Source organism: Misgurnus anguillicaudatus, chromosome 18 (assembly GCF_027580225.2).
Source record: "Misgurnus anguillicaudatus chromosome 18, ASM2758022v2, whole genome shotgun sequence".
NCBI classification, from domain to species: domain Eukaryota; kingdom Metazoa; phylum Chordata; class Actinopteri; order Cypriniformes; family Cobitidae; genus Misgurnus; species Misgurnus anguillicaudatus.
The window spans coordinates 23,842,198-23,869,173 of NC_073354.2; the positions used below are offsets into that span (position 1 = coordinate 23,842,198).

Consider the following 26,976-nt stretch of genomic DNA (forward strand, 5'->3'; position numbering starts at 1 on the left):
GGGTTTAAATGTTCCCCCTGTATCAGGATGGCTTTACTCTGGGTACTACTGTATATGGTTTCCTTTTACATTCCAAAAACTGACCTATATACACAAACATTTTCATTGAAAGTGTGCATCCTAAAGGTTTGGTCCGTATAGTGTAGAACAGAACACAGTACAACAAAATTTAACAGAATATAATGAAACACAAAAGTAGCAGCCAATGTGACTATAGAGCTTTGAGCATTTTTAATTATCATCATGACAGTGTTAAACAGTTCTGTTTCACGCTGCTAAATACCTCCACGAGGGATAAACACCTTCACACATGCACATGCAGAAGGCTGCATTGTTACCTGAATGTCTAATTCATATTTAGGTGTGGAATTGTTAATTTCCACAAGATAGGTTTGTGAGTGTGATTAGCTCAAAGGCAGGTCAGGTTGTCTAAGTAGAAATAGTGATGGAGGACCGGCTGACCAGCAGGTCATTACTTTACCAATCAATAGCGAAAAAAACAGGGAGCATGGTGAAATCTTAATTGTTCGTGTATCTAAACAGTGTGCTTTCTTTTCTTCTTCTAGTATGATTGATTACAATAACTTCTTGTGTGTAGTCTGGAGATGCAGGAGCGGAAACCAGTATTGATCAGACATCATGTACCTTCATACCATGATCATGGTAAAGTCCACTTTAAAAACACACAACGGTAACATCCAAAGGTTGGAATTTATTATGAAATGTATCTAGGGCTGCTCGATTATGGGGGAAATCAAATCCCAATTATTGTGGGTGTCATGAAACTAGTGATCGACCGATATATCGGCCGGCCGATACATCGGGCCGATTTTAGCAGGTTTTAGGTGTATCGGCATCGGCCGATTCGCGGCTTGCGTTCGCCGATAGCTTTTCCCCGGCATTAATTACAGACAGGCGCCCACAGGCAGCTCTGTGTTCTTGGAGGCTGCCTGCAGCCCGTGCATTGCCCCTCCCCCCACTAGCAGAGCGGAGCGCTCCAAGCCTGCTCTGGTAAGTTTTAAACTTCAAAGCATCTTTTAACTGTTTGACTGAAATATTGCCATTATGCCATATACTTTGAAAGTGTAAGCACATTGTCCTATATGTGTGTGCAATCATAGCTAAGAAAGTTTGGTGGTCATAATGGAAAACGCGAATGCCTATAAAACTGCTTGCCATTGTATTTAGGGAGCTTCAAATAGCCTTTAGGCTAACCGTATGCATACGGCAGCTGTTACGAACATCATAGGATTAAATAATGCTGACGCTGTTACGTGATTTCGTGGTATTTATAGGAGTTTTATTCAGCGACCACCAGTCTGACGTTTGGACGCGACGCCTGCTCATAATGCCGCAAGCGAACGCAGGTCATCAGCCGAACAGCTGATCATAGCTGGACATGCTGGGTTTTTAATTTTCATCTCCATAAATATATGTAGTAGTAAAAGGCTAAAAATTAATATCCATTGCTGATAGTTTCTCGTCATTGTGGAGAGCGCAGTTCATGGTTGCATACGTTTATGGTTGTTAACACGGAGTTTCGCGGTATTTTCGTCAGCGAAAAAAATAAGAAATATGACCCAAAGCACTTAGTTCCAAACAGTTCCCACATGACTTTTATGTGACCGGAGAAGTGTTTTTTTGTAAGTTTTCTCAACATTTCTGTTCACTGGGAGCGCAAAGATACATGCACTCTCTCATCCATGTCTCACTGCACCTCTCCCACGTGCACGCGCTCTACTATCTGACCGAAGTCCGTACACAAATCCTCATGTATTTGTTCAGTTTTATGCGTTTTAAGCGAGCTGAGGCAAACTAACTATCCCTCGCATTTAATATAGGGCAAGAGGGTGTGTGAGGTACAGAAGTGGGGCAATTGGCATGTTATTCAGAATTCTTTTTAAGTTGTTTTTTGATCAGTATTGCTGTTTACATTTTCCTTGTCTTCTTATTAAAGACATTTGCTCTACAAGAGATTAAGTTAAGTGCACTAAAACTTAGACCTAAGCATTCAATAGGTTGTAAATAGTTGGTTACTTTCATGGATAAAGTAAAGTGTTCGCCTTGTTATGCTGCTTGGTTGCTGCTACTGTGTGCAATGGTGTAATTATTATTTTATTTATGTATTTTAAGCAGCACTGAATTTTCTTACTTGTTCTACCTCACCTTACTATTTGTTAAATGTAGTTCAATAAATGTACAGTTTAAATTAAGAGCTGTAACATTTGGTTTTATCAGTGTGTCATTTTTATGATATAAACTGAATGAGAAAAGCAGTATCGGCTCCAAATATCGGCTAAAGAAAATCGGCAGCCTGTAGGGCTGCACGATTCGGAGAAAAAATCTAATTGCGATTTTTCTGATCAAAATTGCGATTCGCGATTTAAAGTGCGATTCATTAGTATATAATAAAAGAGGTACATCCAGGTTTGTTGTGGTGGTTTTAATAGCACCAAAGAAAGATGCTGTGCTACTGTTTATTTATAGCCTGGGTGCCAGCCCATCTTAGCCCCGCCCACAAGATTTTGTAAACGGGAAGATGGGTCTGGGGTTTTTGCGTTGAGGAGCTACTATTTTAGGACAAATGCTGGTCGAACCAATCAAATTGTCAGGGCGGGCTTTATACGATGATGGACAGATAATCAACAGTAACGTAATGAACCACGTCACCAAAGAGCGCGTGTGTTGAATGGCTGCCGCTGTAGAGTTCAGATGTGTGGATTCTGACATTGAGTCTGTACTAAAAGATATCGACAGAGCATTGATTTTAAAAGAGGAACAGAGAAACGCGAACAGGGCATTTGTTGATGTCCTATTTGGCAAAAGTTGGTCGCAACTGAAATGGCTAACGTTATCACGGCGATGCAACTCAGCGTGCACGACGAGATGGATATAATTAGCGGTCGTTGCCAGCTTCTTTTCGGAAGCCCGGAATCGTGGTTGAGTGGAGGGACATGCTAGGCTCCAATATTTTCAAGCAAACGTAATGGCTATCGCCGTGGATGAAGTTCACCTAACGTACAAATGGTAAGAGATAGTCTTACTCTATGACTTAGTAAATACTTCATGTTGTGATATAAACGAAATGTTGTAAACATAATAGGTGTTGATGTACATTCGCTAACTCGGTATAATCACAATGTTAGTGTCATTGTAGCGAATAACTACCAGTTCGGTCAGGCTGCAAAGACGTAATGTCAACATACGTTACACACTCGGTTGCTCTGATTGGTCGTAGGTCTATCCAATTGAGTGCAGAGGCATTTTTCGGTTGAGACACGCCTCATAATTATAGCTCAATGGAGCGGTATCAGACTCAAATTCTGACTAGAATTGAGTATGGCAATGTCAGGCTAGTTTATTTAAAACCTCTTAAACATTGTACCAAGTTGTCTGCAGGACTTTGCTATTCTGCAGACAAACTTTTTTTTTAATCTAAGAACATTAAAAAAAATACTATTTAAATTTTTTTTTTTTTAAGTTTTATTTAAAATAACATATAGGCCAATGTATTTTGGCTGTCACTACAACAATGCATCTGACAAGCAAATGTTTAGTTTTTCTTTTAATCATAAGACTATACTCATCTTGTTTTACTTTTCAGGCATCTGTAATAAATGTAAATATATTAGTTATTAGAATCTATGATTTAACATAAGCAAAAAATACAAATAAAAGACTGCACAGTCCTCACTGTAGGATTTTAAATGTGGAGCTGCAGAAGCTTGTTCAGTTAAGAGTAAGGAGTGATTTTAATTTTTGGTTTGTAATAAACATTTCTGACACAGAAAGCACCAGGTTACTGTCACTTTAAGACAGAAGACAGCTTTAAAACTGCTCTGCTTCAATATACTGATAAACATCCAGCTGTTTATGTTCACTTAGACAAGAAAGAAAACTTAAGTTTAGTGATCACGCGTGTGCTGACTGCTCTCTGTGTGCGCGCTTCATGAACCCTCGTACCTGTAAAAATTCAAAGCGGTGCAGATGTGCGCGTGCAAGAAAGTATAATGTACCTGTTTCGTCTGCTGTGTTCCGGGCTTTAATAAAAACCTGCTTATAGTCTGATGAGGCGCTTGTCATTGTTTGCGATGCATGACGAGAAACGGACGTATATACACCTTTCTTTAAGTCCAACATTACACAAAAGGGAAATGTTTTCGCGGATTTCTGTCCTTTCATTTGCCGGTTAATGAGTTATAATGCGTTTTTAAAATGACTGAATCCAAAATCTGCCAACTTCATGACATTCCGCGTTGTGCAGATAATTCCATTTGTATGCATTTCGCGATTCTGTCCGTGTTTTCCGCATCGCGGAAATCATATGGCCGTACACTTTGTTGAGGAGTTGAACTGCTGCTCGCGCTCATGTTTTCCAAATGGTGTGATGACGTGTAGTCAGCGCCTCAGTGTTCATGCACTCTATTGGTCTAAACTGCATCAAACGTAAAATGCGCATGAAGCGAACTGTCAAAAACTGCGTACTAGATGATTGTTATAGTTAATAGTTTTGAATCGAAATAATCGCATTTCTTGCGATTCGAAAATCGCATCCATTCACATCGCGATTTCGGTTTAAAAACGATTAATCGTGCAGCCCTAGCAGCCTGTATCGGTCATCGGCTAAAGCTGATGGAAAAAAATCGGTATCGGCACAAAAAAATCCATATCGGTCGATCCCTACATGAAACATTTTGATAAAAAAAAGTAAATGCAAAGTAAGAGTATCAAAATAAGAAGCATACAGTTACAAACATCTTTTTATGTACTATTTTTCACATGATTTCAAATGACATCATACAAACCAATTTTGTTTGTTTTTTCCACATTTAAGAGGAAAATTTTCATTACTGCAACATGTCCATGACTGGATTTGGGTTCTTTGACGTGGAAATATTTATAATTAAACAATCTAAAAAATAAAACGCTTCAGTGCATGTTGTACTATAAACACATTTACAGTAAAGAAACATATGGTATTTGGTGATCATTGGTAAATGTAGAGACAATAATAAGGAATATAAATGTGTCCATGAAAAATTTTCTTATCCTCCGCAACAATTTGGAAACATTGTTTAAGCCTTAAAGGGGATCGCACACCGGCCGCCCAGCTCAGCGCCGCGCTGAGTCACGTCTATGACAACTCGGAGGTATTGTAAACCGGAAGTGCATGCTAAATAGCGCGAGCTTCGTCAGATAGCATCTACTTCAAAATGAAAAATATACGTTAGCAGCCAATGTTAATCGTTAATGATTTGGGACAAATATGATGTTATTTAATGTTAAACAATGTGAGTGGTGCTGTGGCGCGACAGGGATTTGAGCAACTTCCTGAGGCACAACTGGGCGGCGCGGACAGGCGCCACCTGGCGGCACCGGTGTGCGTATACTCATAGAAAACAATGTGTTCGATTTTTTTAATAACGGCGCGACGCTGTTAATATTTTAAACGTGAGGGATAGTTTTGCTTTACTCTGAAAAAAATTATTCATTGCATTTAATCAATTTTTTTAAGGTAAGTGGTTGCAATCAATTTATTTAAGCTACATTTAAACAAAAAAGATTAGTAACGTAAAGTAAAATATAAAACTTTTGTTTAAATGTAGCTTAAATAAATTGATTGCAACCACTTACCTTAAAAAATTTGATTAAATTCAATGAATAATTTTTTTCAGTGTACTTGAAATGCATATAACTTTACAAACATAAACAGGATACTGAACATAATGTTGTTGTTCATGCTTTCCACTTTGACTATACCCAGTTAACATTATTAATAATAGTTTGATAATGGCGAGTCAAAACCTATTTTAGGTGAAGAGTTTGGATGTGAAAAAACAGTAAAAAAAGAACAAAAAATGTATATAGAGGTTGGTACAATCTCAAGTAAATTAGGCCAGATGGATGGATTCCAGTGAGATTGTTTAATAAGGTCTGGGTCTGCAGATCTTCTAAAGCTCCACAGACCAATCTGAGCTCCTGAGCTCTGGTGATTAGGTCTGATGTGATAGCAGCAGACAGATAGTTTAATCAGCTCTTTCGCTGAGGCTTGTGCTATAGAAAGAAACCTGAGCCTGACAGACGGGAAGCTGCCCATTAGCCATTTACTATAGCTCTGTGCTTGCTTCATTGACCAAATGCCAGTTTACAGTCAATATACTTTCTAAATACTTATTAAGAGCAATGATTATAAAGATAAACAGAGATTCATGGAAGAACAATTTGAGTATTTATAGAGAATTGTTAACATTGCTATATAAATCTGAAAACGGGTTCATTATCAAGTCATTTGTATTCATATTTACTTCCCTCTCCATCCCCTTAAAATGCTTAATTATTTGTACGCCCATAAATCTAAAAATAATGCTTTGCACATATACTCAGATTAACAGGCCCAAAGAAAGAGAGATTGTGTTTTGTAAATTATGTAACATGCTAATCTAAAAATATGATCTTGCTCTATAGACGGTTTCATCGGACGCAAGTGATACACGTCTGGATCTCAACCTTACTATTTTTTAATGGTCTGACTAGTTGCTAAACTGATCTCTTGAACAAATGCCTCGTCGAAAACAACAAATGTTTTGGTTTCCTAGGTAATCTATGTGTTGTTTTTTTGCTTGTTATATAAATAAACTACGTTTAAAGAACTTTGTTGTTATTTATTCTTAACGGAGTTTACCGGAAGTTACGTGCGGACCGCAACAGCCGCTTGTTTATGTTGTTACTGCTGAAACGGTCTATATATAATTAACATATGCTATTATAACATTATTACAACGAATGTTAGTAACTTTAAAAACATCTGAAATTTGTCAATGGTTTCACTTGTAGTACTATAACAGGAGGCTGGGCAAGCCAGATTAGAGGATTAGTCATAGAGGATGGTCATAGGACGGACAATAATCCTAATCTGAGACTGTAAATTACACTAACATAATCCCTTTACAACTAGAGCTAGGATCACTGCAAATAAACCATCAAACAGCACAAAAAACTAAAAACTTATGCTAAAATAATTGTTTTCAGTTTTAGAAAATGTCCTCAGTTAAACGTCAAACAGATTAGATTGGATTAGACCTGTCAAGCACATGGAGTCAAAGGTAAATAGCTCACATTACAACATGTAAAGAGTTAAAGCATATGTAACTCCCCTTCTTAAAGTACACATGTAATGCAAATTCATAAAATCAAAAACTGCTTTGCTTGCCTTTTTCTACTAGAGCATCCTTCACTCTGTTAGTGTGTTTTATTTTCCCTCCAGTACCCCTCTTACTTTTCTTGTTTGCTCTCAGCAGGAGAAAAAAGGTAATTGAACTTTACAACCAAAGTCTACAACTAAACATCATTCTAGCATTTTCTGCCTCCCTTTATACCCACCATCTATCAACTCCAAAACATTATAAAAAAGGGACGTAAATAAGAATATTAACAACTCAGAATTAAATAACCTCACACCTTTTTATAGCTCTAGCTGTCTAGTCGCTTTTAAAAATCAATGCATATTCATGAAGCCTAGCTCTAGGTAACATCTGGCACAGTAAAAAACCTTCAATTTAAAACGCAGCAAAAAACTTTATGGTTTTGTCATTGTGGAAGCAAAAGTAAATCATCAGCTTGAGATGATTTTAAATAAAAATGCGGTGTAATAAAAATGGATTATACTTCTAACATAACTATGCAGATCCTCAGTCCTGGTAAAAGATAATAAGGTTACTTGAATTGAACGAAGAATTTTTCTATAAATCAGCTACCTTGAAAAATTGTACTACTTTTCAGACCCAACTATAATCACAAAAATGCTGCAGTCTTGGTCCTCAATTTAGCAAAATAGCACCTTAGGAAAATTAGCAAAATATTCTGTGACTATACCTTGGAAATTCGTGAGATCAGGTTGAAAGTTTTTATAACTGAAGAAGGCTTGTTATGCCCGCTTGTTAGATGTGAACGAAAACAATTATTATCAGTAAAACATGAAATGATGGATAATAATTAATGTTTTAATGAAGGATAAAATTTTCAGCATTTTAGCTAAGCAGTAATGATACATTGCGGCTATAACAGTCCTGCATTACTACAGTAAACATTTGATTTCAAGTTTGTTAGCACCACCCAAACATTTTTAGCACTAGCTGCCATGCACTGGTGGTGACATATATCCAATTTAACCGCTTCTAAAATAATAAAGGTAGGGCTGGATTTTAATTTGTCCTTTGAGAACTGATTGAATCGTTTAAAGTTGGGTCATGTTGCTATTTGCTAATCGCTGCAGTCGTTTCCCGGAAACCGCCCACCTGCCATACCATGACCAAAAGTTAAGAGAATTTCATTTCAAACTTTAACTACTAATTTCGCATTAAATAAGGAAGGTAAAGTTTGTCTACTAGGTCAGAAATGGTCTATTGTGGCTAATACTATCTGCTAAGAAGAAATTTGACTAACAAGCAGGCATAACAAGCCTTCTTCAGTTATAAAAACTATAGCTGGATAGCATGTCTTAACCAGCCACAACTGTGCAAAGCCACATAGCAGAATAGTCTACAATTGATATATTATCTTGACTAGTCTAAGCGAAAGAAATAATAACACTAGTTTTCCCAGGTTCATTGGATTTAAAAGATGTTCAGTAAGTGCTGAAGTGAGACCCATTTGAGTATATCACAGCAGCAGAGTTTTTAGATGAAAGGCTCATTTAATCCTAACAGGTCTCTTTACTTCCTCTCTGATTAAAAGCATCATCCGTCTGTTTCATCAACTCCGCACTGTGTGTATCATAATACCCATCTATCTGCATCCCTATAAAACATGGAATTTTAAATGGAATAACATAATACAATGACACACTTTAAAACAAAACCACCAAGATTTTCTGTGTTTTTGCATCTGTGTGTGCACATAAAACTAAGACTCAACACTAAAATAATACTCTCTCCTCTCCTTTTAATGAAGATGAATAATGTGAGGTTTGTCTCTAAATTCCAAACATAAATCACCAGAAAACAGTACTTATGCAGCAATAAATGCATGTACCGGTATGTGTGTGTGTTTTGCATCTTTCACCTGATGTGCTTTAATTAAGGTGAGAAATGGCAATAGGGTTAAAAGTGTGGCCGTGACTCACATACCCTTCTCATTACAGTGAATCTATCATTCTAATAGGTTAAAATGATCTTAATTGTTCTGGCAACTGAGATATTTCGAAAATAAGAACATGAAGCTAACATGACTATAACGTTAATGGCACATAATGAAGACCTTATAAATTAGAACTTACAGTGTATCATAAATGCTCAGGCACAAAAATAAATCCCTATTTAAAAAAATATACAGTACAAAGACTTACCGTGGGTTTACACCAGACGCGAGTTCAACGATTTGCGCGAGTAGATTACATACAAAGTCAATGCAAAGACGCGATCAGACGCGTCCTGGCGCGAGGCAATGCGAATGACGCGCTATGGGCGGCGCGTTTAACCGCGAAAACACAAGCTATTCACCTCAAATGCGTCTTCGCAAAAATTCGCATGACACGAAGTTAAATCCCGCGAGTAATCTAAAGCGAGTTACGCAACGTCCCGCGTTTGGTTACGTAGCATAATGCTGCGTTCAGACTAGCCGCGGTAGAGGCATCAAGGGTGAGTGATTTCATTTCAATGTGAAGTCAATGTAAAGACGCGTTGACGTTCGTTTGGAGGTCTCGCTGTGCGAATGAGGCGTTTAGCGCAGCACGGTAGACGTGATACCACCTCATTCGCGCGTCTAGTTCGGACGAATGGTGCGAATTGAGGGTTTCCGCGGCAATCGCGCGTGTTGAAAAATTTGAACTTTGGCGGAAAAACGCACTGCGTTAACCAATCAGGAGCTTGCTCTAATAGTGACGTGATTACAGAAGCCTATGAGTCACAGAAGCCTATGGAAGGCCCTATCACAGGGGTCTCCAACCTTTTTTCATTGGAGAGCTACTTTCTAAAAAATAAAAGTGGTCGAGAGCTACTTGTGTCACGTAATACCTAAATTAGTGAGTTAATAGACAACGATCTATTAACTCACTGTGATTTGAACTCTTTCCCCGCCAGCATTTAAAAAAAAAGTTGCCAGCCAGTGCCAGCATTTTTTTATATTTTTCACAAAATGTTAATACCTTAAATGCTTTTCTTTAAACATAAACATGCGATACATCAAATGAAACAACAGATCCTTTTAAACAACAACAACAAAAAACTTTCATGTTGTCTTTGTTTATACTTTTTATCACCCCTTAGATATGGGTAGGATTCTTCCAAAAAACACATTTTGAATTTGAAACAAATAATAATTTATTAAAGATCAGATTTAGAAAGATGATCCAAACATACATAGAGTATTTACTGCTTTTGGATTCATAATAGGGATGTGCATGTATGTCATTTTTTCGTTTCGATTAATCCATAGGTCTGAAAACGAGTACTCGATTAACTCGATTAACGAGGCAATGAAAAGGGCGTCATTGTGAAATGAATGAAAATAAAACTTAATTTTGAAGAAACTATGACAGAAAAATTAACACATATTAGATTATTAATGAAATAGATGGTTTTTTTAACAAAAACCTCTAACAGGAAAAGCTGCATGATGAAGTGAAACTAAAGGGTTAATAAACACAAACTGATGCGCTTTATATACTGTATGACGCACTCTACATAATATTAAGCCATAATACAACATAAATGTATTAAACAACATGCATGTGCACAAAATGCAAAACTTAAAACTAAGTTATGTACTGAAGAGAAAGTTTAACTCCTGTTGTGGATGCGCATTATCAGCATGCTTTTAGACACGTCCAGTCAAAGCACAAGCTTCATAATATTAAGCAGCTGTAAGTCTTTTGCTATCATTTTAGCGATTAACGTTAGCTGTGTCATGTCATCCTCCCTACCTGTTCTCAGTCAAGATGTAATGCTCGTATGGCTCTCTGGTATTTCTTGACATTTGATGTTTAAATATGAGATGATAACCCATTGAACTTGTGACGACGACTGTATTTTCGTTTTACCAAAAGTGAATCCAAAAATCACGGCATCCTAAGTGCCTCTACTCGAGGTGTGTTTGGCTTCAAAGCATCACGCGGATCGGCCGGTTCGCTGCGCGGACTTATCTGTTTGTTTTTGGATCATACATGTTAACTTACTGATGTCATATGATATGCCGGTCTACAACACGATGTCAAACACGCACTCAGTTTTTAGTACCACAGGTGCTTGTAACACTCACCAGACATCCAAATGCGCCATAACCACAGAAAATAAATAAATAAATAAACAAACCCACGAGCGAGCTACCTGCAATTAAGACACGAGCTACCAGTAGCTCGCCAGCGACCTGTTGGAGACCCCTGCCCTATCATGACGTGAATTTCCGTGTGAATGTCTTGATTACTAGAAGTATGATCACAACATGACCACGGCAAATGGGTCTGGCATTTAGTTCCAAATGTGATCTTATCATTCTCAATAAAATGAATATTAAGCAGGGGAATGAAAACTAGATTTTGTGCGTTTGGTGGGGATAATCTGTTGTCCTATAGACCCCTTCACGGTTCACGTCACAGGCAGTTTCCACTGCGCATGTCAGGGTCAGAAAAGCCATTACAGCAGATAGAGTTGCGTATTATTCGGTATCGTCAAAAATGCCTACTTACGTCGTGGGTTGTGAAAATCGCACCAGGTTTTTCGTTAAGTTTTCGCGATTCATGCAGAATCTCAAAAACAAAAAAATACAACATCTGCAGCTGCAAGCAATTAACGTGCAGACTGGAACAATGCAAATATCAAAGAGGCTTGTGTTTGTTGTGTTCACTTCATTTGAGGTAAGTCATAATTTTTCAGCCCTGTTAGATTACATTATAAAGCCTGGATGGTATGAACAGTTTGACCCCATGTCATTCAATGTTTACAAACGTTGAAGGGGTCTATATTACTCTCCCATATGTGAAACTACAAGTGTCGGGGGCAGCAGCAGAAAGTTGTGAGAAGAAAACACTCATATTTTTGGTGTGTCACGTGTCTTATTTTAAAAATGGTCTTTCTTTTTACAAAGACTTTAATTCCCAAAAGGACAAATACAAGACAATGAGATAAAAAATAAAACTGTCCTACTTTCTTAATATAAGTGAAGCAAGTGATTTGTCTCAGGAAGTCAAACATCAGCACAGCATTGTGCACCAATAAAATAATGCTGGAGACTTGTCTGATTTTTTTAAACATTCCAGAATCAAACAAGTCAGTTTTGCAGAAACAAGTTCCACTTTTATATTTTACATCTTTAACAGGAAAATTACATGATATTAACACGAGACAGTTATTTAACACATGCAAATGCAACAGTTGACCAGTTCATAAGAAAACTGATACATTAGGATGTTAAAGTTAAAAAAATTCTGCCTCTCTTTCAGTGCACATTCTTTGTGATTGAACTGTGATTGAGATGTCTATAATGTGTAACAATTGAAACAACAGTGAAAGTAAATGAGTAAATGTCTTCATGACACATAAAATATATGAAAAGTCAAGTGGAGTTATTTATATAACACTTTCGGGGACATTTTAAAGCTTGAATGGTTTTCTGGTTACCATGAGAGTGGATGGTGACCAAAATCCCAAACAACACAAAAAACTCCAAGAAAATCTGTGTTTCGGTTCTGAAGAACAATGAAAGTCATTTGGGTTGAGTAAATAATAATACAGTTTTTATTTTTTGTGTGAACTATCCCTTGAAATAATAAATAACTGTTTAATTCTTTTCGCATGTTCAAGACAAAAGCGGCACTAACTGTGTCAGATCACCAGTTACAAATGTACCCTGCATCCGCTGCATGTAGTGAGGAGAGGACAAATAAAAACAGAAGGAACAAAAAGCTGAAAATAAACAAATACACAAACACACACCCACATGCACTTGATATGTTAGTGAAGCTGCAAACAAGGTCTCTGGTTTAGCTGAGGATGATTAAAGCCCCAGTGTGACAGGAACACCAGACCAGAATAAAAACAGATATGATGACCAAAACAGTGTCATAACACATTAGACTACAGTTCTGCTGTTAGAGAAGAAAGGAACAAGAGAGAAAAGAAGAAAATCTGTGTGTTCACATACATCAGAAGACCAGGGCTGCATGGTATCTCACTAAAGCGTCACGCTCTTAATGTCTCCATCACACGGTCAAACTTGCTTTGATTTCGCAGTTAATTAGCATAATGGCATAATTAGCACTGTTAGCATAATTAGCACTGTCCTTGCATACTTGGACAAAACATACAGAGAGAGAAAATAAAGCAAAGAACAAAGTGTAAAGTTCTAAGTGTGTATATACTGACATGGTTGTCATGACTTATGACTGATGGCTTAAGGGAGGAGAATGACAAAAAAGACACTGCCTGACTCACTGAGAACTGATGCTAATAAACTTAATCTGGATCATTGCTACTATCACGTATAGTCTGATGGTGATTATGAGAAAGAGAGAGACTGACACAAACAAGTTGAATGTCAGTACCCACCCTTTGCCAAAGGTTTATTGATTTGGTTGTGTGCCAAGGATGGTCAGGCCTGATGTTTAGATACAGTATGAATAATATAAATAGGCCATCTGTGTCACTTAACGTCCATTAGAGTGTGTATATTTCAGCATTTTTTCAAGGGAAATCTAAACTTCATTTTTGGCATTTGGCTCGGTTTATACATAACAGCTATCGCTCTATTTCAACCCTTTGATTAAACTGTAAAGGGAGGCAGTCACAGTAGTTTTAATAGACTCCATGAAATAGTGTGATAAGCACAGTTTTCTTTCCCATAAAAACAATCATAAAATTTAGTGCAACCACCTTTTAAAGAGATGCAGAGTCACAGCTACAATCTTCAGAACCTCATAAACACCCAACACTGCCAGTGTATTAAACATTGGCTATGTTGATCCACCATGTGCTGTTAATCTGTTTTTCTGCACACCGTTATTGAATAAGATCAGTTCAAGGTGAAGTGCAGGCTGAGGTATCTGCACCGTTTCTAGAGAAATCACAATGTAATGCATTAATCTGACTGATATAAAAACAAAAAACACGTAGTTATCCAGGTATGAAGCCCTTCTAAAGTTACAATCAGCTGTGTAAGGGTGTGCTCTTCTGAAAGGAGGTATTAAAGGTGTAACCAGGACTATTGCTCATTTATATGTGTAATGTATCATCCTGACAGTGGTGAGATAGCCCTAGAAGCAAGGTCACTAGGTTAATTTACATTAAAAGGCACTAAACCTTAGGGGCTAGACCTGTGTAGAAAATATGTATCTTCTTTTGTGAAAAAAAAGTATTTTGTGAAATGTTACACAGTTTGACCCAGACAGATAAGTGAACTCAAAGCTCTGGAACCGAGAAAAAGGGTTGGAAAACTACTGGCTAAAGAAAGTCCTGCCACACAACAATTTGTCACCGGTCAAGAACAAAACAATATCAAGAACCTGCTCCAAGTTCTATGAACCCAATACTGTCTAATGGGGAAGGGGCCCAAACCTTAATTAAACATCATACACACAGACAAATAAATACCCAATGTTGTTGTGGTAACTTCTAAGATAGGCTGTGAGACCAGCCTGAAACCACGCATATTTGACATCACAATTGGGTGATTCATGCAAAATTAGACTTGTGAGGTGTCATGAAACATTTTGATAAAAGAAGTACATGCAAAGTAAGGGTATCAAAATAAGAAGCATACAGTTACAAATTTTTCATGTACTATTTTGCACATGATTTCAAATGACATCATACAAACCAATTTTGTTATTTTTTCCACATTTAAGTTTTTATTATCGCAACGTGTCCATGACTGGATTTGGGTTCTTTGACATGGAAGTATTTATAATTAAAAAAATCTAAAAAGTAAAAAGCTTCAGTGCATGTTATACTAAAATACAATTACAGTAAAGAAACATGTGGTATTTGGTGATCAACGGTAAATGTAGAGAATAATAAGGACTATAAATGTGTCAAAGACCAATTTTCTCATCCTCCGCAACAATTTTTAATCATTTTTAAGCCCTCAAGGAACAAACATTTTCAAAAAAAAATTAGCTTGAAGGGACATCATTGACTGTGACACTCAAGATGGCAACCAGGTAAGCAGTTCAATTTTTTCTCTCCAGATAAAAGTTGAAATTTTGTTTTAAAACTTTTTAGTTCTCATTACCGAAACATGAGTTTGTAAATTAATATATTTAATGTAATATCATGTTGCGGTAATGATAATTTTTGATAATGATAATATAAATTTTTTTTACAATTCTATAGGAAATATTTTTTAAATCCTCTAAAAATAATGGTTATAATAAGTTCAGACCTTAAACTTATATGTGAAAAAAAAATTGGCTTCAAGGATGCTGGACACCTTCTAAGTCTGGATTTTGTGAGAATCACCCAATCGATTAAAGCATGGCTTAATGTAAAAAGTGTGTGTGAGGTATAATGAGTTATTGGGGGACTTTTATCCTTTTTATCTGAAAAACAGTAGTTTTAGGAAAGGACAGGAAAGGACGAGGTATAAAAAGGGGTACATGACTAGCAAGGGGCCTCAAGCAGGGAATCAAACTCGGGTTGAGAAAGAACAACTTTAAATTTAAATAGAAAAGAAAGGTGTGTATGTGTAAAGTCAAGGAAAAAAAATACACAGCAACTACCAAGACAAATGTTGGTTTTCATAATGATAAAAGTGATAAATGTAGGTATGTCTCGTTGTGTGTTTGCAGTGAGAGAAGGCAATTAGTTTCTTTTGTCAACTGAATGGGATTTCCCATTGAATATTATACAAACTGCTATACTAGCTATTTATAAAGCTGAATGTGTGTGGAAATACTGCATCCTCTTTAAAGAAAGCAGCAGAAATGTGCAGAAGGGGAGTTTTGGGTGGGGTGCCATAATAGTAGTGTTCCACCTCATGTGAAAAGTGTCACACACACACACACACACACACACACACACACACACACACTAAGCAGCCCTGCTTGGCACCAAATTGTCTCTCTAGTGTGATAAAGGGTAAATATTGGCAGAGGTAGATGCTGATAATTCTCTGGTGGCTTCACTTCCCCTTAACTGATCTTATCACACAAACACACACAATAACACACCCTACTACTCTGATGGCAAACAGCTACACAGAATGAGAGGAAATAAAACTCAGATATCCCACATCTCTAAAACAATCTTTGAGTAATGAACATGATCCAAACTCAATGCAAGCAGAGATTATTGGGCATCAGATGTTGTCAAATATTACATAACAGAGGTGTATATGAAGAGTTTGGTTCCAAAACGCAATAAATCCATTTTGACAAATTTCGGTAAAAACGTGTTTTCTATACCAAGAAAGTGACAAGATGAAAACTACTATTTTCTGTTACAAACTTTCACATAGCATCTTTAGGTTATAAAAACATAAAAAATTCAAATCCATAACTTGATTTTCAAAGATTTATTATAAAAATGGATTATTTTTTCCACAAAATGCAATAAATCCATGACAAGTTTTTATTAAAATGCTATAAATCCATTGAATCAATCGCCTATATAAATGTGCATTCATCTTTGCCATGTTATATTCATTTAGTTGACTAGTTGTACACACTAATTAAAAATATAAACATTAATGTCATTAATCAAAACACTTACTTTGTGATATTAAGAAGTCATCGGTTAAACTTAACGTTTTTCAAAGCGATCAGCTGTAAAATGTTTTGGTCCTGCTCGATTTTCGTTGACTTTGAGTAAAATTATGGAAAGTTTTTCATAAGATCCCCTGGGTTCAATGTGTTATGACAGTAACTTGATGCTGTCGGCCCGGCCAAACAAGCACCGGTCTCCCGAGTTCCTCTGCGTAAATTATTAGATGTTGATGGTTTACGTTTCTTTTCCGTCACAGAAAACTATCACAGGTTTATCAATGCTATCAAAGTATTATTTTGTTTTTGTTTGTTTGGTGATCACGAAGTACATAGTAGATGAGGAAAACTAGGATTCTGTGTACTCAACGCGCCGCCATTCGTTGTTTACATTGCGTGAGGTGCGCTGTAATCTGTGGAGGAGTGGATTTATGGCATTCTGTAGAAAAGGGGGAGTGGCGTTTATTGCATTTTGGGAAAAAAGGGAGAAAAGATGACAGAATAACACTGCGGAAATTGGATTTTGCATAAAATTAAGAATTTACTTTATAATACTGACCTGATATAATACTGATTCTGGCAGTAACTCATTTTTTTCAAAAATGGCGTTTATTGCGTTTTGGAACCAAACTCTTCATATATATTTACAGCGAAAGATGTGAAAAAGAGGTGGATAAAAATGAACAAAAAAACTATTCTGGGAGACGCCTATAAAAACAGAAAAGTGTCATTTTACAATTAATTTGAGATCTTTAGTTGCTGTCACCCTTGTTGACTTTTTAATGCAGTGATTAACAAATAAAACCACTTCAATGGCTTGGCACAGTGAGTTTCTTTGGTGAAACGATGGTATTGGTTTTTGCTTTTAGGAGCCAGTGGCTAAAGTAAATCTGTCTAGAGGCAAACTCTGAAATTAAAACAAAATATCTAAACAACTCCCGTCTGAAAGATGTGCCTTAGTATTTTATATATGGAACAAACGTAGGCACACAAACCGCACAGAAACAGAAAGACGCCACAGACATCAAACACACACACGCAAGCTATCAGCCAACAACCACAGTATAAAACCAACATACTCAAAAACAATTTATATCATATTCCCTTTCAAAATCTTAGCTTGTTCTTCTGTAAGGATACAGGATTCTCTTGAGTACTGTTAGTCACACAGACCTTTACCTCTGTGACCCCTTCAGAGTCTAGAGGGCTGATATTTAGATATGTTGCCCTGACTCAACCCAAGCAGTTATACCTTGTCAGTCTGTTCTGCATTAAAGGGCAACTTCCATTTAAACACCAGCTTAGAAATCGTCTGACCAAACCAGTAGCGCCTCACTGCAGAACACGACATCCAGGGGGCGAGGTTGGATTCAGATCCAGGGGGTGGGGCTGTATCCAGGTCCAAAGATCTCTTCCCACTGCATTTTGATTGGTCGGCAGTTTTAGCACAAGTCATAAACTTCTTGTTGCGTTATAATTTCTGCACCGAGTCGTAACTAAATTAAGTTATTCTTTTGACGGAAAAACAAACTTTACTTATGACTACAATAAAAGTAGTGCATTCAAGGTTTTTTGCTATGTTTTGGAGTAAAACATTTCACGAGTGATCTTACCACGCGCAGTTTAATACCCATGAATGCATACAGTAAAATATGCATAGTTATTAACATATATGGCATGTTATTTAGAAATTAATAAATTGAGTGTTTATCTTGTATGGACTATGAACTTGTTTAAACGCGTCTTAGCTTACAGCCATTAGGAAACGGTTTCCCTCGCAGAAGGTTTACTTTTCTTACAAATGTGCTAAAAAAAGATATAAAATAAAATAGTGTTTTTACTCGTATACGAATAGCCATTTAATAAGTGGGATATCACCCTGTCTGGAACGTGTCCTCCCCTTAGACCTAACTGTGATCATTGCTCAATTATGAATCTTTCTCGACTATATTATTAATCAAACTTAAATAGATAAGAGCAAATGTTGGTGACCACAGGTTGCAACTAATTGCAGGCTACAACAATGCAAATATACTGGTTCATTTGGTCGAGCAAAGTATATAAAGTGGGAGTAGTTGGACCTAGACCCAACCTCGCCCCCTGGATGTCGTGTTCTGCAGTGAGGACCATCTCGACTAAACGAAAACTTTAATATTTTATTAAGGCTTTTGAAAATAAACCATATGAAGCATATATTTTTTTATTCCATTAAAAATACTTTCTAGGGTAAAAAAACATGAAATGAGTGTATGGAACTTAAAATCCAAACAGGCAGCTTGGGCTTGGACTAAGAGAGTCTTGACACAATTTGTCATGGTTCAAGGCTTCACTCTGTAGGAGCCATCAACACAGTCATAGATCTGTTACTACTGACATTTCACTGCATGCGTGGTGGGAAAGTGTGGCTAAAGCTTCAAACAGACAAGCAATTTCTATTGGCATGTTCACTGATTTTCTAAGTGGAATATTTCCCCTCAGTTTAATAAAAACATCATTTCAATCAGTCAGAGCATATTTATATTCAGATGTTTTGAGAAACGTGCTGTGGCTAACCGCTTTTTTCCAAAGGTGGAAATAGTGGCAAAATTTATGATTAACTTGAAAAGCATTGAATACACAAAGTCAAAACACAACAAGTAAATATCAAAAGCCAAAACAACTGTAGATTCTATGTACGTGACCCCAGAGGAAGCTTGGCAGGTGAATACTTTGGCAGCATAAAGTTGTGGCAGCTATTGTAATTTATTAAACACTCCTAAGGAATAAAAATTCGATAAAATTAAAAATGTTCAGGGATTCTCAATCTAATGTATATAGAATACATAAAGCAAACACCAAACTTTGTCCAGACCAATAGTTTATAGAATAGAGTTAGTAGTCAAATTAGCTGTCGCACAATTAGCATAACTATTCATCAGACATCAACTTTTAATATTTCTGCTATAATCGTCAGTTATAATACACTGCCCAAAATGTAGGCCTATGTGATATTTACTCTACACTTTACACTTAAGTTCTTGTATATTCTATTCATATATGGTGGGTAAAAAACTCTAGCATTACCATGATTTAAGATGTCCCAGATGTGCACAGCATCACATTTCAACAGATTAAGGGTGAGAAGGGGACAGACACTTAAATATTAGACATGCATTTAGATTGTGGGTGAACTACGCATTAAGTCTGGATTTCTCATCTACCCTGTCTGCTTTGAAGAAACGTAATGGCTGCTGTCTACTGAGCACTTCAATCAAAGAGGGGAAAATGTTAGAATAAGTCATAGCACAGTGTGTTACAAATACAAATTCAGACATATGCTTTCACACACACACATTCATTTAGATACAGTAAATGAATGCTTAGACAGGTAGTCTCTTTAATCCTCCAGCCATTATTAACAATCAGAATTGTTGGCTTAATTAGGTTAATTGCTCTGGGAATCTCAGTACCCGTCTACAGGGCGCCACTCAGATTCAGACATCGAGTGGCGTCTTCATATGAGTCTATTGTCCATGTTTATGCATTTGGGAACAACTGACCCATTTAAAATGATCTACATGAACGCAACTGATCAGTGGCGTCTGTCACAGGCCTGAGATCAGTGGTCTATTAATATTTCAACCAAACTAAAATAGTAATGTACACACATGTACATGTACACACATGTGAATAGCTGTAAGGGTAAACCTTAGCATTGTGTAGTACGTTTATTTTTGGGTAAGTTTGAGCATTGGTAATAGTGATGCTTGCATTATACCTTACTGGAAAATAAAAATATTAACAAAGGATTTTTCTAGCCAAACAAATGACATTTAAAGGCCATTTGATTGCCCTTTACAAAATGCGCCACTTGAAAAGATGAAGTAAAAATGAAGATTAGAATTATGAATTAATGTCACTTCATTCCCAGGCTCTCTCTTACACACACGCACACACATTCACAAACATCTATTTGCTGCTAATATTGGCAACATATCACTCTGCTTGCTGGACAACTGTGTAAGACAGAGCAGGGGGGTCAAGAGAGGTTATGTGATGGATCTTTCCAGAACGTGACAGCGAGAGAACATGTCTGATGAGAGTAGGAAAAGTGCTCTTCAAATGCCAACCTCCATCACAGAGAGGTCACATCAGAGCATTGCGGGTAATGTGCCACACGGCGGGAAGGTCATTTAGGTTGAAGCCTGATAATGAGAAACCAGAATCCAACCCGCACAACAGGACCGAACAAGACATTACTCACAACAGAATAATCTAGCAATGCCAAGTAACTATTCTTCCTGTCTGACAATTTACACAATAGAACAACTTACTAGATCAAAGCATCAGTAGGTACCACAGAGCTATGCCCAAACTAAACCCAAAACATTCTGGAACAGTTATATAATTTTACAGTATTGTTTATTGAAAAAGCTTTAGTTTTAAATAAGTGAAGTGTTCAGATGCAAAACCATCCACGTGTTTTCTTGTAAATTAGCATTTTTTCATCAGGCTGCTATGTTTGGGTTCAGTAATTTCACATTAATGGCAATGAGAAGATTATTAATGCCTTATGTTCACAAATGTCACTTAATTAGTAATTTCATTGGTATTTAACAAATTTGAAGTCTTTTCTGCAAAACCCTTTAAGTACATGCATTTAGGTAAAAACCTCCACTTCTAAGAAATGCACTTCTTTGGACAAGACATAGTAAACTGCACTGAAAAAAATGGACTTAGTGGGTCTTTGAATTTAAATAAAATAAACATGTATATGCAACACAAAATATTTATATTCCTTGTGTAAACATAATTTAATTGATTAGGATTAAAATGTTTTGTTTGAATGTAGAATGAACACATTATTCTCACGTTGATTAAAATTGATTGAATTGAATACTAAAATCAATAAAATTGAGTTTGCACACAAAACGGCACCTCTTGAGCAGTAGGTGGCAGTAAAGCTGAATGAGAAGGACGTCGATTGCCATAAAAGAAGAATAAAGATCGTTTGTTTTGGGCGCCAAAATAAAGACTCAGCACAGTCAGTCAGAAGAACTCCCTCAGACGGACACCACGTTATTAAAGTAAGTTCTATTATTTATTTATGTTCGCTTCATATATCTTCACTAGATAGACTATTTTTTTTACAATATGTAGCCATTGCAATGACTTGTAGTAAATATTAGTTTGGAGGAGGTTGGTGGAGTAAGTTAACGTTACAGTCAGTCAGGACAAATAAAACGCTAATCAAAAGTTATTCTGTCCAGAGTAACGTTATCCATGTAAGTAATTTACCAGATAATATCATTTGACTACATTAATAATGACATTGCGTATTAAACAAACTGTCTGCTTAATCAGATGATGAACAGACCCGCGTCAGTTATTCGTGACTTCACTACGCCACGAGCAACACTTGATTATATTAGAAAAAGCTTTTTTAAATGTCTCGCGTGACGTCTGGTATATTCACTGAAAAATAATGGCTTTGAAGTGGCCACACCTTAAAGCTGACGTTTTCAGAAGAGAACCTTGTTTTAAGATCTCATTTTGTCCAACATTGCGTCCTATGACAGATATAATACTTATTTCATTATTGCTCTGTGTATGTGTGGTCTTAATCATTTGAGGTTATGTGTTGATTTCTCCTCTGAATATTTCCTCTTATAGGTCCATCATCCTTGCATGCGCTACACACTCAAAAACATTGGTAAGTCATTTCTTTCACTTTTGTACTGCTGTTAGGAGCTATATCTTATTTTTGTAACTAATATAACGTTACATGTATTATTCTTTGACTCGCAGTACTCAAATATACAATGGTTGGTTAATTTGTTTTCAGATAAATGCTGAATTTAAAAGAATCACTACTGTCTAATGTTCCTGCGTGTCACCTGGACCTCCAATCCAAAAACCTGATGAAACTCTTCTATCAGAAAGGAGGACAGCTAGCAAAAAGACTTCAAACAATTAATGATCAAATGACAGAAGTAAGTAATATAGATTCATAGACATAAAAATGTGTAAACATTGTTGGAAGTACAGAACATTTAGTATGTTTTAGTTACAACATCTTTTGGCACACAGGTCATTAAAACACCTGGGAAGATTTAAAGGGGTAGTTCACCCAAAAATAAAAATTCTCATCACTTACTCCCTATCATGTTGTTACAAACCTGTATAAATGTCTTTGTTCTGATGAACACTAAGGAAGATATTTTGAGGAATGTTTGTAACCAAACCAATCATAAGCCCCATTCACTTCCATAGTGGGGAAAAATAATACTATTGAAGTGAATGGGGCTCATGAACAGTTTGGTTGCAAACATTTCTCAAAATAAATAACTTCCTTCGTGTTCATCAGAACAAAGACATTTATACAGGTTTGTAACAACATGAGAGTGAGAAAATGAGAGAATTGACTTTTGCTGTGATTGTCAGGTATGGTAGCACACACTCGAAATGTGGCCTCTTTATTTAACTCATCCCAGTGTAGTGAACGCGCGCACACACACCCGGAGCAGTGGACAGTGCAGCTGCCTTGCTTTGTAACCCATGTATTTGTAACCAATTGTAACATGCTGTGGCAATGCACATGGGTCTGTATACTTATATTTATATTTGTTTGCATTGTACTAATTTCCAATGACACTTTTATTGTAACAGTAACCTTTTTTCTGTTTCTGTAACTACATTTGTTTGTTTTGTACAGGGCATTGATGAAGTCAGCATCAGTGAGGTCATTTGAAGACACCAATGTTGGGATTTGTGCTCTCAAACAACATGCTTCTTGTGATGAAGAAGAGGATCTTTGTATAGTCCTGGAAGCCATGAAGGTGTTGCAACATCGTGCCATGTTGTTTGAGCTGATGTATGCCTTAAACCTGAGCTATCCTGATCTCCGCTTTATTTTTGAGGAAATCCAAAAGATTTTAATGGAACTGCATTGAGAGTAACTTTAACGAACAGTTTCTTTCAGTGAAAGGATCAGAAAGACTGTGCTGCTCATTTTTGACTTTGTTTATCTGTTTTAAGTGTTTTCTCTTATTAAAACATTAACAGTTTGCTGCTCAGAGTCAATTTTGGAAATGGTTGTTGTATTTTGTTTTTGTTGAATCTTTGATTACCAGTTTATACAAATGCTGTAGCTCTGACTTTCTGAAGGATTGATATTTTCCAGTTTGTTTGTGCTTTAGCACTTCTAAATCTACTGTGATAGTAACTATTTTAAACATTTGGGTCAGTTTCACAGATGGGGCTTTTCCTAGTCCCAGACTTTTGCAATGCCATATATCAGTGCCATTGTTTTGTCTAAAGATGTACTCCATTGTTGTTTTTGTAAGGTAGGTTTGTTTGTAAACATTTTTGTAAAAATATCCTAATATAACTAGGGCCTAGTCATGGATTAATCTACAACCTGTTTGGGAAATTGCCCCTTTATGTATGTACTGCATGTGCTGATTGTTGTAATAGTAATCAGGGAGCTACACTGCGACCAAAATGGTCGCATATGCGACCTTTTGAACTGCCGTTGCGACCCTAATTTTTAATGGGTCGCAAATGTGCTACCTAATGTTTTAGACAATATGCTATGATTTACTATGAGCATTTATTAAAACAGAAATGTGGATTTTAAGAATACGTTTTATAACGTGCTCTGAGCCATCAACACGTTGGCTTCATTTTGGGTGAAAGCACGTCGTGTCTCTCCCTATCAGTGTGCGTTTGCGTGCTCAGCTGTTTCTCAATGAATTAGGTGCGACGCGACGCAAGCGCAGTGTCTTCCATGTTTCTGAACTTGAGCAGAGGTCTTTCTTCACTGAGGACGCGGGACCCGTATGGTTCCGGGTTTATATTTTAAGTGGTCTGTCGGGTCCGGTTAGGTCCTAGTTTAATTACTTTGGGTCCCAAGTCTGATTAATGTTGTGTTTATAACCCGAGTCGATCGAAAAACGGCCATGAGCGCTACCGCGCTAAAGCTCGAGTGAAGTTTCAGCGTGCCTCCGGTTACTATGGCGATGGTTCTTGTTACGACCACGCGCTGCATTTGCTTTCTCACATTTTTTTATGGCCGTTAATAAACCATATCTTTTCTAAAACCATATCCATATTAAGTTTGGACAGAGATTGTAGCAAAGAGCAATGCTAATGTCAAGCCAATTGCACTGAACAAGCAAAGCAATGCATGTAAAGTCTGTCACCGGGACAGCAAGTAGACTTTAAATCTGAAAAAAATGAGTGGATTAAGCTTTTTAAATCGGCAAGAGAGAAATAGAAAGATAGAGCAGAAGCAGTAAAAGTGCCTATCTAATAGAAATTATTACCATTATAACATCAGTCATAACATCAGTCACATTTATAATCTATAGACCTGCAATATCTATTAATATACTATATTACTATATTAATATATTAAGTTTGATAAAAGGGGTCTAATTGCTTCATATATCAGTGCAAAAAAAGTAAGTGTTTTCGTGGTGCTTTGACAAACAGAGTCATCTTTGTTTATGGCAAAGAAAGTTTGGGGTGGTTAGATTAATAAACTATAATGTTTAATTAATATTAACGTTCAATAAATCAAAGTATTGTGTTGTGTCACACATTATTAGTTCGACGTCACATGTATAGTAGACCATTATTTGTCAGTGGGTAATAATTGCCCTTTTCACCGGCTACCACCACCAAGTAAATTTCAGATCTGTGGGAAACACGACTGCAACGTTTAAGAAAACAAGGCGGCATGTGGTTTAAAAGATGGCAAGTAATATAAAAAGCATATCTGTATGCAATACAGTTTCATTAGTGTTGATTATTATCCAGAGCGCCTTAATATAACTTGAAAAAAATATGTGCGACCAAATCATATTTTGCGCCAGTAACTGAAAAAGTTGGTAGCGCAAGTGCCACCAGTGGAAAAGGTTAGTGTAGTTCCCTGGTAATGGACTGTTAATGAATTAATGTGTAGTGATTTAAATGAATTGATGATCTGAAAGCAGTGGTTTGCCTCAATATCACTAAACATATGTACAAAACTCTTTGGTTTTTATGCCAATGCAAATGTATTTTGTATTTAAAAAAATAAATAACATTTGGATAATTATGGGTGATTATTCTGGTGCCAGAGACATAATGAAATTGCTTTAGAGTTACATAATCCCATAATATAAGCATTAAAAAAGCATGTTGGAAGTACAGATGAAAATCTAGTCCCCTTACATAATAAAATTACTTAAACATTACAAAATAAATGTGTTATAGTAAAGAGAAATATCACTTTGAGTCAACATATTTATATTAGACTACTTAAAATAAATCAAATGTTTTGGTCTGACACATAAAAATTATTTGAGGAAAATTATTTTGGTTTTAAACAATCGGATCATGTGGGACCGATGTACACATTAAAATTAAGTAAATTGAAAGGATTTTTTTTCAGTGTGTAGCAAAAATTACTAAAGATGCAACTAGAAACATTGCAAATGATGAAAGTCAGAATCCAAAATATAAAAATGAAGAAACTGAACCACACATGCTATGTGCCTTATTTGTGTTGTATTCAGGACCAACACAATTTTGAATGTGATCCATAGTCGCTTCCCAATCCCACCCTATCTCTCTCCACTCACTCTTCTTTTCTCAATAAATGTAAAGGGATAAAAAATTCTGTCAATATCCTAATAAATTCAGTAAACCTGTTTTAATTGGTTAAAAAAAAATGTCCTGCTTGACAATTAAAATCCATTGTACATGCCATCATTGATCCAATTCGTCTTCCGTGCACTTAAAAGGACTTTGCTGAATTGATAAATTGGCATGTAACAGATCAGCCAATATAATTATCTTGTTTTTGACAAAGGTTGTGTTTAGCGGCTTTTGCATCTGAGCTCTTAAAAAAAAACATACAATGCCATCATACATGTCATTCTAGAATTATGGAACAGTCCCATATTCTAATCCAAATGTTTGGCAAATGCACTGTTGAGTCATTTACACTATTTCAAGCAATGATCAGACTGCAAGTAATACAAAGTATAATTTTGATCATCAGTGGCTAAACTGGCTAGAGAAGGACTTAATGTTAGTATATATGTTTGTGCAAGAAAATAATAGCCAACATTTGTATTTCAGCCCAGTCTCACGAAATTTCGTTATATAGTCACGTAACTTTTTGATTCTTTTTTGTGATATTGTCAAGAATTTCCGCGTGTTTTCGTGATCGTATAACGAATTCCTTTTTTCTTGTGATTATCACGTATTGGTTACTCAACTGTTTTGTCTCATTTTCTTACCATTGTCGCTTCATTTAG

The 26,976-nt window shown here is 36.4% G+C and overlaps 1 protein-coding gene and 1 long non-coding RNA gene across 3 annotated transcripts in view; one reads left to right on the forward strand and one right to left on the reverse strand.

Annotated features, from left to right (window-relative positions):
* sash1a (SAM and SH3 domain containing 1a) overlaps positions 1-26,976 on the reverse strand; it is a 321,640-nt gene that overhangs the window by 277,328 nt on the left and 17,336 nt on the right.
* On the forward strand, positions 21,686-23,841 carry LOC129416981 (uncharacterized). 2 transcript variants are annotated; one of them, XR_012358444.1, is made up of 4 exons: positions 21,686-21,753; positions 22,340-22,379; positions 22,512-22,659; positions 23,382-23,841. It is a non-coding gene; the product is annotated as an uncharacterized lncRNA (long non-coding RNA). The 2 variants fall into 2 exon arrangements; XR_012358443.1 differs by lacking the exon at positions 21,686-21,753 and having other exon boundaries at positions 22,129-22,379.